The following is a 14,553-nucleotide window of genomic DNA, read 5'->3' on the forward strand; positions in this document are numbered from 1 at the left end:
ATCTGAGATACTTCCTGTTGATGTGATTATCCGAGATACTTCCTGTTGATGTGATTATCCGAGATATTTCCTGTCGATGTGATTATCAGAGATACTTTCTGTAGATGTGATTATCAGAGACACTTTCTGTTGATGTCATTATCCGAGATAATTCCTGTCGATGTGATTATCCGAGATACCTCCTGTAGATGTGATTATCTGAGATACTTCATGTAAATGTGATTATCAGAGATACTTCCTGTAGATGTGATTATCAGAGATACTTCCTGTAGGTGTGATTATCAGAGATACTTCCTGTAGATGTGATTATCAGAGATACTTCCTGTAGATGTGATTATCAGAGACACTTCCTGTCGATGTGATTATCAGAGACACTTCCTGTAGATGTGATTATCAGAGACACTTCCTCTAGATGTGATTAACCGAGATACTTTCTGCATATGTGATTATCAGAGATACTTCCTGTAGATGTGATTATCAGAGATACTTCCTGAAGATGTGATTATCCGACATACTTCCTGTAGATGAGATTATCAGAGATACTTCCAGTAGATGTGATTATCCGAGATACTTCCTGAAGATGTGATTATCAGAGGTACTTCCTGTCGATGTGATTATCAAAGATACTTCCTGTAGATGTGATTATCAGAGACACTTCCTGTAGATGTAATTATCAGAGATACTTCCTGTAGATTTAATTATCAGAGACACTTCCTGTAGATGTGATTATCAGAGATACTTTCTGTCGATGTGATTATCAGAGATACTTCTGGTAGATGTGATTATCCGAGATACTTCCTGTCGATGTGATTATCCGAGATACCTCCTGAAGATGTGATTATCAGAGATACCTCCTGTAGATGTGATTATCAGAGATACATCCTGTAGATGTGATTATCAGAGATACCTCCTGTAGATGTGATTATCAGAGATACCTCCTGTAGATGTGATTATCAGAGATACATCCTGTAGATGTGATTATCAGAGATACCTCCTGTAGATGTGATTATCAGAGATACCTCCTGTAGATGTGATTATCTGAGATACCTCCTGTTGATGTGATTATCAGAGATACTTCCTGTAGATGTGATTATCAGAAATACTTCCTGTAGATGTGATTATCAGAGATACCTCCTATAGATGTAATTATCTGAGATACTTCCTGGAGATGTGATTATCAGAGATACTTCCTGTAGGTGTGATTATCAGAGATACTTCCTGCAGATGTGATTATCAGAGACACTTCCTGCAGATGTGATTATCAGAGGTACCTCCAGTAGATCTGATTATCAGAGATACCTCCTACAGATGGAATTATCAGAGATACTTCCTGTAGGTGTGATTATCAGAGATACTTCCTGTAGATGTGATTATCAGTGATACCTCCTGTAGATGTGATTATCAGAGATACTTCCTGTAGATGTGATTATCAGAGACACTTCCTGTAGATGTGATTATCAGAGATACTGCCTGTAGGTGTGATTATCAGAGATACTTCCTGTAGGTGTGATTATCAGAGATACTTCCTGCAGATGTGATTATCAGAGACACTTCCTGCAGATGTGATTATCAGAGGTACCTCCAGTAGATCTGATTATCAGAGATACCTCCTACAGATGGAATTATCAGAGATACTACCTGGAGATGTGATTATCGGAGATACTTCCTGTCGATGTGATTATCAGAGACACTTCCTGTACATGTGATTATCCGAGATACTTCCTGTCGATGTGATTATCCGAGATACCTCCTGTAGATGTGATTATCAGAGATACCTCCTGTAGATGTGATTATCAGAGATACATCCTGTAGATGTGATTATCAGAGATACCTCCTGTAGATGTGATTATCTGAGATGCTTTCTGTCGATGTGATTATCAGAGATACTTCCTGTAGATGTGATTATCAGAGATACTTCCTGTAGATGTGATTATCAGAGATACCTCCTGTCGATGTGATTATCAGAGATACTTCCTGTAGATGTGATTATCAGAAATACTTCCTGTAGATGTGATTATCAGAAATACTTCCTGTAGATGTGATTATCAGAGATACCTCCTATAGATGTAATTATCTGAGATACTTCCTGTAGATGTGATTATCAGAGGTACCTCCAGTAGATCTGATTATCAGAGATACCTCCTATAGATGTAATTATCAGAGATACTTCCTGTAGATGTGATTACCAGAGATACTTCCTGTGGATGGAATTATCAGAGATACTTCCTGTAGATGTGATTATCGGAGATACTTCCTGTCGATGTGATTATCAGAGACACTTCCTGTCCATGTGATTATCCGAGATACTTCCTGTCGATGTGATTATCCGAGATACCTCCTGTAGATGTGATTATCTGAGATACTTACTGTAGATGTGATTATCAGAAATACTTCCTGTAGATGTGATTATCAGAAATACTTCCTGTAGATGTGATTATCAGAGATACCTCCTATAGATGTAATTATCTGAGATACTTCCTGTAGATGTGATTATCAGAGATACTTCCTGTAGGTGTGATTATCAGAGATACTTCCTGTAGGTGTGATTATCAGAGATACTTCCTGTAGATGTGATTATCAGAGATACTTCCTGTAGATGTAATTATCAGAGATACTTCCTGTAGATGTGATTATCAGAGATACTTCCTGTAGGTGTGATTATCAGAGATACTTCCTGTAGATGTGATTATCAGTGATACCTCCTGTAGATGTGATTATCAGAGATACTTCCTGTAGATGTGATTATCAGAGACACTTCCTGTAGATGTGATTATCAGAGATACTGCCTGTAGGTGTGATTATCAGAGATACTTCCTGTAGGTGTGATTATCAGAGATACTTCCTGCAGATGTGATTATCAGAGACACTTCCTGCAGATGTGATTATCAGAGGTACCTCCAGTAGATCTGATTATCAGAGATACCTCCTACAGATGGAATTATCAGAGATACTACCTGGAGATGTGATTATCGGAGATACTTCCTGTCGATGTGATTATCAGAGACACTTCCTGTACATGTGATTATCCGAGATACTTCCTGTCGATGTGATTATCCGAGATACCTCCTGTAGATGTGATTATCAGAGATACCTCCTGTAGATGTGATTATCAGAGATACATCCTGTAGATGTGATTATCAGAGATACCTCCTGTGGATGTGATTATCTGAGATGCTTTCTGTCGATGTGATTATCAGAGATACTTCCTGTAGATGTGATTATCAGAGATACTTCCTGTAGATGTGATTATCAGAGATACCTCCTGTCGATGTGATTATCAGAGATACTTCCTGTAGATGTGATTATCAGAAATACTTCCTGTAGATGTGATTATCAGAAATACTTCCTGTAGATGTGATTATCAGAGATACCTCCTATAGATGTAATTATCTGAGATACTTCCTGTAGATGTGATTATCAGAGGTACCTCCAGGAGATCTGATTATCAGAGATACCTCCTATAGATGTAATTATCAGAGATACTTCCTGTAGATGTGATTATCAGAGATACTTCCTGTCGATGTGATTATCAGAAATACTTCCTGTAGATGTGATTATCCGAGACACATCCTGTAGATGTGATTATCAGAGATACTTCCTATAGATGTGATTATCCGAGATACTTCCTGTAGATGTGATTATCGGAGATACTTCCTGTCGATGTGATTATCCGAGATACCTCCTGTAGATGTGATTATCAGAGATACCTCCTGTAGATGTGATTATCAGAGATACATCCTGTAGATGTGATTACCAGAGATACTTCCTGTGGATGTAATTATCAGAGATACTTCCTGTAGATGTGATTATCGGAGATACTTCCTGTCGATGTGATTATCAGAGACACTTCCTGTCCATGTGATTATCCGAGATACTTCCTGTCGATGTGATTATCCGAGATACCTCCTGAAGATGTGATTATCAGAGATACCTCCTGTAGATGTGATTATCAGAGATACATCCTATAGATGTGATTATCAGAGATACCTCCTGTAGATGTGATTATCTGAGATACTTCCTGTAGATGTGATTATCAGAAATACTTCCTATAGATGTGATTATCAGAAATACTTCCTGTAGATGTGATTATCAGAGATACCTCCTATAGATGTAATTATCAGAGACACGTCCTGCAGATGTGATTATCAGAGGTACCTCCAGTAGATCTGATTATCAGAGATACCTCCTATAGATGTAATTATCAGAGATACTTACTGTAGATGTGATTACCAGAGATACTTCCTGTAGATGTAATTATCAGAGATACTTCCTGTAGAGGTGATTATCAGAGATACTTGCTGTCGATGTGATTATCAGAGATACTTCCTGGAGATGTGATTATCGGAGACACTTCCTGTAGATGTGATTATCAGAGATACTTCCTGTAGGTGTGATTATCAGAGATACTTCCTGTAGATGTGATTATCAGAGATACTTCCTGTCGATGTGATTATCAGAGATACTTCCTGTAGATGTGATTATCCGAGACACATCCTGTAGATGTGATTATCAGAGATACATCCTGTAGATGTGATTATCAGAGATACCTCTTGTAGATGTGATTATCTGAGATACTTCCTGTAGATGTGATTATAAGAAATACTTCCTGTAGATTTGATTATCAGAAATACTTCCTGTAGATGTGATTATCAGAGATACCTCCTATAGATGTAATTATCTGAGATACTTCCTGTAGATGTGATTATCAGAGGTACCTCCAGGAGATCTGATTATCTGAGATACCTCCTATAGATGTAATTATCAGAGATACTTCCTGTAGATGTGATTACCAGAGATAATTCCTGTAGATGTAATTATCAGAGATACTTCCTGTAGATGTGATTATCTGAGATACATCCTGTAGGTGTGATTATCAGAGATACTTCCTGTAGCTGTGATTATTAGAGACACTTCCTGTAGATGTGATTATCAGAGATACTTCCTGTAGGTGTTATTATCAGAGATACTTCCTGTAGATGTGATTATCAGAGATACTTCCTGTAGATGTAATTATCAGAGATACTTCCTGTAGGTGTGATTATCAGAGATACTTCCTGTAGTTGTGATTATCAGTGATACCTCCTGTAGATGTGATTATCAGAGATACTTCCTGTAGATGTGATTGTCAGAGACACATCCTGTAGATGTGATTATCAGAGATACTTCCTGTAGGTGTGATTATGAGGGATACTTCCTGTAGATGTGATTATCAGAGACACTTCCTGTAGATGTGATTATCAGAGACACTTCCTGTCGATGTGATTATCAGAGACACTTCCTGTAGATGTCATTATCCGAGATACTTCCTGTAGATGTGATTATCCGAGATACTTCCTGTAGATGTGATTATCAGAGATACTTCCTGTAGGTGTGATTATCAGAGATACTTCCTGTAGATGTGATTATCAGAGACACTTCCTGTCGATGTGATTATCAGAGATACTTCCTGTAGGTGTGATTATCAGAGATACTTCCTGTAGATGTGATTATCAGAGACACTTCCTGTCGATGTGATTATCAGAGATACTTCCTGTAGATGTGATTATCAGAGATACTTCCTGTAGATGTGATTATCCGAGATACTTCCTGTAGATGTGATTATCAGAGATACTTCCTGTAGGTGTGATTATCAGAGATACTTCCTGTAGATGTGATTATCAGAGACACTTCCTGTCGATGTGATTATCAGAGACACTTCCTGTAGATGTGATTATCAGAGACACTTCCTGTAGATGTGATTATCCGAGATACTTCCTGTAGATGTGACTATCAGAGATACTTCCTGTCGATGTGATTATCAGAGATACTTCCTGTAGATGTGATTATCCGAGACACTTACTGTAGATGTGATTATCAGAGATACTTCCTGTTCATGTGATTATCCGAGATACTTCCTATACATGTGATTATCGGAGATACTTCCTGTCGATGTGATTATCAGAGACACTTCCTGTACACGTGATTATCCGAGATACTTCCTGTCGATGTGATTATCTGAGATACCTCCTGTAGATGTGATCATCAGAGATACCTCCTGTAGATGTGATTATCAGAGATACTTCCTGTAGATGTGATTATCAGAGATACCTCCTGTAGATGTGATTATCAGAGATGCTTTCTGTCGATGTGATTATCAGAGATACTTCCTGTAGATGTGATTATCAGAGATACTTCCTGTAGATGTGATTATCAGAGATACCTCCTGTCGATGTGATTATCTGAGATACATCCTGTAGGTGTGATTATCAGAGATACTTCCTGTAGATGTAATTATCAGAGATACTTCCTGTAGATGTGATTGTCAGAGACACTTCCTGTAGATGTGATTATCAGAGATACTTCCTGTAGGTGTGATTATCAGGGATACTTCCTGTAGATGTGATTATCAGAGACACTTCCTGTAGGTGTGATTATCAGAGATACTTCCTGTAGATGTGATTATCAGAGACACTTCCTGTCGATGTGATTATCAGAGACACTTCCTGTAGATGTGATTATCCGAGATACTTCCTGTATATGTGATTATCAGGGATACTTCGTGTAGATGTGATTATCAGAGATACTTCCTGTAGATGTGATTATCCGAGATACTTCCTGTAGATGTGATTATCAGAGATACTTCCTGTAGGTGTGATTATCAGAGATACTTCCTGTAGATGTGATTATCCGAGACACTTCCTGTCGATGTGATTATCAGAGACACTTCCTGTAGATGTGATTATCAGAGACACTTCCTGTAGATGTGATTATCCGAGATACTTCCTGTAGATGTGATTATCAGAGATACTTCCTGTAGATGTGATTATCCAAGATAATTCCTGTAGATGTGATTATCCGAGACACTTCCTGTAGATGTGATTATCAGAGATACTTCCTGTTCATGTGATTATCCGAGATACTTCCTGTACATGTGATTATCGGAGATACTTCCTGTCGATGTGATTATCAGAGACACTTCCTGTACACTTGATTATCCGAGATACTTCCTGTCGATGTGATTATCTGAGATACCTCCTGTAGATGTGATTATCAGAGATACCTCCTGTAGATGTGATTATCAGAGATACTTCCTGTAGATGTGATTATCAGAGATACCTCCTGTAGATGTGATTATCAGAGATGCTTTCTGTCGATGTGATTATCAGAGATACTTCCTGTAGATGTGATTATCAGAGATACTTCCTGTAGATGTGATTATCAGAGATACCTCCTGTCGATGTGATTATCAGAGATACTTCCTGTAGGTGTGATTATCAGAGATACTTCCTATAGATGTGATTATGAGAGAAACCTTCTGTCGATGTGATTATCAGAGATACTTCCTGTAGATGTGATTATCTGAGATACTTCCTGTAGATTAGATTATCAGAGATACCTCCTGTAGATATGATTATCAGAGATACCTCCTGTCGATGTGATTATCAGAGACACTTCCTGTAGATGTGATTATCAGAAATACTTCCAGTAGATGTAATTATCAGAGATACCTCCTTTAGATGTAATTATCTGAGATACTTCCTGCAGATGTGATTATCAGAGGTACCTCCAGTAGATCTGATTATCAGAGATACCTCCTATAGATGTACTTATCAGAGATACTTACTGTAGATGTGATTACCAGAGATACTTCCTGTAGATGTAATTATCAGAGATACTTCCTGTTGATGTGATTATCAGAGACACTTCCAGTAGGTGTGATTATCAGAGATACTTCCTGTAGATGTGATTATCAGAGACACTTCCTGTAGAAGTGATTATCAGAGATACTTCCTGTAGATGTGATTATCCGAGATACTTCCTGTAGATGTGATTATCAGAGATACTTCCTATAGAAGTGATTATCCGAGATACTTCCTGTAGATGTGATTATCGGAAATACTTCCTGTCGATGTGATTATCAGAGACACTTCCTGTAGATGTAATTATCAGAGATACTTCCTGTAGATGTGATTGTCAGAGACACTTCCTGTAGATGTGATTATCAGAGATACTTCCTGTAGGTGTGATTATCAGGGATACTTCCTGTAGATGTGATTATCAGCGACACTTCCTGTAGATGTGATTATCAGAGATACTTCCTGTAGATGTGATTATCAGAGACACTTCCTGTCGATGTGACTTTCAGAGACACTTCCTGTAGATGTGATTATCCGAGATACTTCCTGTATATGTGATTATCAGGGATACTTCGTGTAGATGTGATTATCAGAGATACTTCCTGTAGATGTGATTATCCGAGATACTTCCTGTAGATGTGATTATCAGAGATACTTCCTGTAGATGTGATTATCAGAGATACTTCCTGTAGATGTGATTATCCGAGACACTTCCTGTCGATGTGATTATCAGAGACACTTCCTGTAGATGTGATTATCAGAGACACTTCCTGTAGATGTGATTATCCGAGATACTTCCTGTAGATGTGATTATCAGAGATACTTCCTGTCGATGTGATTATCAGAGATACTTCCTGTAGATGTGATTATCCGAGACACTTCCTGTAGATGTGATTATCAGAGATACTTCCTGTTCATGTGATTATCCGAGATACTTCCTGTACATGTGATTATCGGAGATACTTCCTGTCGATGTGATTATCAGAGACACTTCCTGTACACGTGATTATCCGAGATACTTCCTGTCGATGTGATTATCTGAGATACCTCCTGTAGATGTGATTATCAGAGATACCTCCTGTAGATGTGATTATCAGAGATACTTCCTGTAGATGTGATTATCAGAGATACCTCCTGTAGATGTGATTATCAGAGATGCTTTCTGTCGATGTGATTATCAGAGATACTCTCTGTAGATGTGATTATCAGAGATACTTCCTGTAGATGTGATTATCAGAGATACCTCCTGTCGATGTGATTATCAGAGATACTTCCTGTAGGTGTGATTATCAGAGATACTTCCTGTAGATGTGATTGTCTGAGATACTTCCTGTAGATTAGATTATCAGAAATACTTCCTGTAGATGTGATTATCAGAGATACCTCCTATAGATGTAATTATCTGAGATACTTCCTGCAGATGTGATTATCAGAGGTACCTCCAGTAGATCTGATTATCAGAGATACCTCCTATAGATGTAATTATCAGAGATACTTACTGTAGATGTGATTACCAGAGATACTTCCTGTAGATGTAATTATCAGAGATACTTCCTGTTGATGTGATTATCAGAGACACTTCCAGTAGGTGTGATTATCAGAGATACTTCCTGTAGATGTGATTATCAGAGACACTTCCTGTAGATGTGATTATCAGAGATACTTCCTGTAGATGTGATTATCCGAGATACTTCCTGTAGATGTGATTATCAGAGATACTTCCTATAGAAGTGATTATCCGAGATACTTCCTGTAGATGTGATTATCGGAAATACTTCCTGTCGATGTGATTATCAGAGACACTTCCTGTACATGTGATTATCCGAGATACTTCCTGTCGATGTGATTATCCGAGATATCCCCTGTAGATGTGATTATCAGAGATACCTCCTGTAGATGTGATTATCAGAGATACCTCCTGTAGATGTGATTATCTGAGATACTTCCTGTAGATGTGATTATCAGAAATACTTCCTGTAGATGTGATTATCAGAAATACTTCCGGTAGATGTGATTATCAGAGATACCTCCTATAGATGTAATTATCTGAGATACTTCCTGTAGATGTGATTATCCGAGATACCTCCTGTAGATGTGATTATCAGAGATACTTCATGTAAATGTGATTATCAGAGATACTTCCTGTAGATGTGATTATCAGAGATACTTCCTGTAGGTGTGATTATCAGAGATACTTCCTGTAGATGTGATTATCAGAGATACTTCCTGTAGATGTGATTATCAGAGACACTTCCTGTCGATGTGATTATCAGAGACACTTCCTGTAGATGTGATTATCAGAGACACTTACTCTAGATGTGATTATCCGAGATACTTTCTGCATATGTGATTATCAGAGATACTTCCTGTAGATGTGATTATCAGAGATACTTCCTGAAGATGTGATTATCCGACATACTTCCTGTAGATGAGATTATCAGAGATACTTCCAGTAGATGTGATTATCCGAGATACTTCCTGAAGATGTGATTATCAGAGGTACTTCCTGTCGATGTGATTATCAAAGATACTTCCTGTAGATGTGATTACCAGAGATACTTCCTGTAGATGTAATTATCAGAGATACTTCCTGTTGATGTGATTATCAGAGACACTTCCAGTAGGTGTGATTATCAGAGATACTTCCTGTAGATGTGATTATCAGAGACACTTCCTGTAGATGTGATTATCAGAGATACTTCCTGTAGATGTGATTATCCGAGATACTTCCTGTAGATGTGATTATCAGAGATACTTCCTATAGAAGTGATTATCCGAGATACTTCCTGTAGATGTGATTATCGGAAATACTTCCTGTCGATGTGATTATCAGAGACACTTCCTGTACATGTGATTATCCGAGATACTTCCTGTCGATGTGATTATCCGAGATATCCCCTGTAGATGTGATTATCAGAGATACCTCCTGTAGATGTGATTATCAGAGATACCTCCTGTAGATGTGATTATCTGAGATACTTCCTGTAGATGTGATTATCAGAAATACTTCCTGTAGATGTGATTATCAGAAATACTTCCGGTAGATGTGATTATCAGAGATACCTCCTATAGATGTAATTATCTGAGATACTTCCTGTAGATGTGATTATCAGAGGTACCTCCAGTAGATCTGATTATCAGAGATACCTCCTATAGATGTAATTATCAGAGATACTTCCTGTAGATGTGATTACCAGAGATACTTCCTGTAGATGTAATTATCAGAGATACTTCCTGTAGATGTGATTATCTGAGATACATCCTGTAGGTGTGATTATCAGAGATACTTCCTGTAGCTGTGATTATCAGAGACACTTCCTGTAGATGTGATTATCGGTGATACTTCCTGTAGGTGTGATTATCAGAGATACTTCCTGTAGATGTGATTATCAGAGATACTTCCTGTAGGTGTGATTATGAGGGATACTTCCTGTAGATGTGATTATCAGTGATACCTCCTGTAGATGTGATTATCAGAGATACTTCCTGTAGATGTGATTATCAGAAATACTTCCTGTAGATGTGATTATCAGAAATACTTCCTGTAGATGTGATTATCCGAGATACTTCCTGTATATGTGATTATCAGAGATACTTCCTGTAGATGTGATTATCAGAGATACTTCCTGAAGATGTGATTATCCGAGATACTTCCTGTAGATGTGAGTATCAGAGATACTTCCTGTCGATGTGATTATCCGAGATACTTCCTGTAGATGTGATTATCAGAGACACTTCCTGTAGATGTGATTATCAGAGATACTTCCTGTAGATGTGATTATCCGAGATACTTCCTGTAGATGTGATTATCAGAGATACTTCCTGCAGATGTGATTATCAGAGACACTTCCTGCAGATGTGATTATCAGAGGTACCTCCAGTAGATCTGATTATCAGACATACCTCCTATAGATGTAATTATCAGAGATACTTCATGTAGATGTGATTATCGGAGATACTTCCTGTCGATGTGATTATCAGAGACACTTCCTGTACATGTGATTATCCGAGATACTTCCTGTCGAAGTGATTATCCGAGATACCTCCTGTAGATGTGATTATCAGAGATACTTCCTGTAGATGTGATTATCAGAGATACTTCCTGTAGATGTGATTATCAGAGACACTTCCTGTAGATGTGATTATCAGAGATACTTCCTGTAGATGTGATTATCCGAGATACTTCCTGTAGATGTGATTATCAGAGATACTTCCTGTACATGTGATTATCCGAGATACTTCCTGTCAATGTGATTATCCGAGATACTTCCTGTAGATGTGATTATCGGAAATACTTCCTGTCGATGTGATTATCAGAGACACTTCCTGTACATGTGATTATCCGAGATACTTCCTGTCAATGTGATTATCCGAGATACCCCAGTAGATGTGATTATCAGAGATACCTCCTGTAGATGTGATTATCAGAGATACCTCCTGTAGATGTGATTATCTGAGATACTTCCTGTAGATGTGATTAACACAAATACTTCCTGTAGATGTGATTATCAGAAATACTTCCTGTAGATGTGATTATCAGAGATACCTCCTATAGATGTAATTATCTGAGATACTTCCTGTAGATGTGATTATCAGAGGTACCTCCAGTAGATCTGATTATCAGAGATACTTCCTGTAGCTGTGATTATCAGAGACACTTCCTGTAGATGTGATTATCAGAGATACTTCCTGTAGGTGTGATTATCAGAGATACTTCCTGTAGATGTGATTATCAGAGATACTTCCTGTAGATGTAATTATCAGAGACACTTCCTGTAGATGTGATTATCAGAGATACTGCCTGTAGGTGTGATTATCAGAGATACTTCCTGTAGGTGTGATTATCAGAGATACTTCCTGCAGATGTGATTATCAGAGACACTTCCTGCAGATGTGATTATCAGAGGTACCTCCAGTAGATCTGATTATCAGAGATACCTCCTACAGATGGAATTATCAGAGATACTACCTGGAGATGTGATTATCGGAGATACTTCCTGTCGATGTGATTATCAGAGACACTTCCTGTACATGTGATTATCCGAGATACTTCCTGTCGATGTGATTATCCGAGATACCTCCAGTAGATGTGATTATCAGAGATACCTCCTGTAGATGTGATTATCAGAGATACATCCTGGAGATGTGATTATCAGAGATACCTCCTGTAGATGTGATTATCTGAGATACTTCCTGTAGATGTGATTATCAGAAATACTTCCTGTAGATGTGATTATCAGAAATACTTCCTGTAGATGTGATTATCCGAGATACTTCCTGTATATGTGATTATCAGAGATACTTCCTGTAGATGTGATTATCAGAGATACTTCCTGAAGATGTGATTATCCGAGATACTTCCTGTAGATGTGAGTATCAGAGATACTTCCTGTCGATGTGATTATCCGAGATACTTCCTGTAGATGTGATTATCAGAGACACTTCCTGTAGATGTGATTATCAGAGATACTTCCTGTAGATGTGATTATCCGAGATACTTCCTGTATATGTGATTATCAGAGATATTTCCTATAGATGTGATTATCAGAGATACTTCCTGAAGATGTGATTATCAGAGGTACTTCCTGTCGATGTGATTATCAAAGATACTTCCTGTAGATGTGATTATCAGAGACACTTCCTGGAGATGTAATTATCAGAGATACTTCCTGTAGATTTAATTATCAGAGACACTTCCTGTAGATGTGATTATCAGAGACACTTCCTGTAGATGTAATTATCAGAGACACTTCCTGTAGATGTGATTATCAGAGATACTTCCTGTAGATGTGATTATCAGAGATACTTCCTGTAGATGTGATTATCAGAGATACCTCCTGTAGATGTGATTATCTGAGATACTTCCTGTTGATGTGATTATCCGAGATACTTCCTGTTGATGTGATTATCCGAGATATTTCCTGTCGATGTGATTATCAGAGATACTTTCTGTAGATGTGATTATCAGAGACACTTTCTGTTGATGTCATTATCCGAGATAATTCCTGTCGATGTGATTATCCGAGATACCTCCTGTAGATGTGATTATCTGAGATACTTCATGTAAATGTGATTATCAGAGATACTTCCTGTAGATGTGATTATCAGAGATACTTCCTGTAGGTGTGATTATCAGAGATACTTCCTGTAGATGTGATTATCAGAGATACTTCCTGTAGATGTGATTATCAGAGACACTTCCTGTCGATGTGATTATCAGAGACACTTCCTGTAGATGTGATTATCAGAGACACTTCCTCTAGATGTGATTATCCGAGATACTTTCTGCATATGTGATTATCAGAGATACTTCCTGTAGATGTGATTATCAGAGATACTTCCTGAAGATGTGATTATCCGACATACTTCCTGTAGATGAGATTATCAGAGATACTTCCAGTAGATGTGATTATCCGAGATACTTCCTGAAGATGTGATTATCAGAGGTACTTCCTGTCGATGTGATTATCAAAGATACTTCCTGTAGATGTGATTATCAGAGACACTTCCTGTAGATGTAATTATCAGAGATACTTCCTGTAGATTTAATTATCAGAGACACTTCCTGTAGATGTGATTATCAGAGATACTTTCTGTCGATGTGATTATCAGAGATACTTCCGGTAGATGTGATTATCCGAGATACTTCCTGTCGATGTGATTATCCGAGATACCTCCTGTAGATGTGATTATCAGAGATACCTCCTGTAGATGTGATTATCAGAGATACATCCTGTAGATGTGATTATCAGAGATACCTCCTGTAGATGTGATTATCAGAGATACATCCTGTAGATGTGATTATCAGAGATACCTCCTGTAGATGTGATTATCAGAGATACCTCCTGTAGATGTGATTATCTGAGATACTTACTGTAGATGTGATTATCAGAAATACTTCCTGTAGATGTGATTATCAGAAATACTTCCTGTAGAT

The sequence above is a fragment of the Chiloscyllium punctatum genome, chromosome 18, assembly GCF_047496795.1.
Source record: "Chiloscyllium punctatum isolate Juve2018m chromosome 18, sChiPun1.3, whole genome shotgun sequence".
In the NCBI taxonomy this organism is placed as follows: Eukaryota; Metazoa; Chordata; class Chondrichthyes; order Orectolobiformes; family Hemiscylliidae; genus Chiloscyllium; species Chiloscyllium punctatum.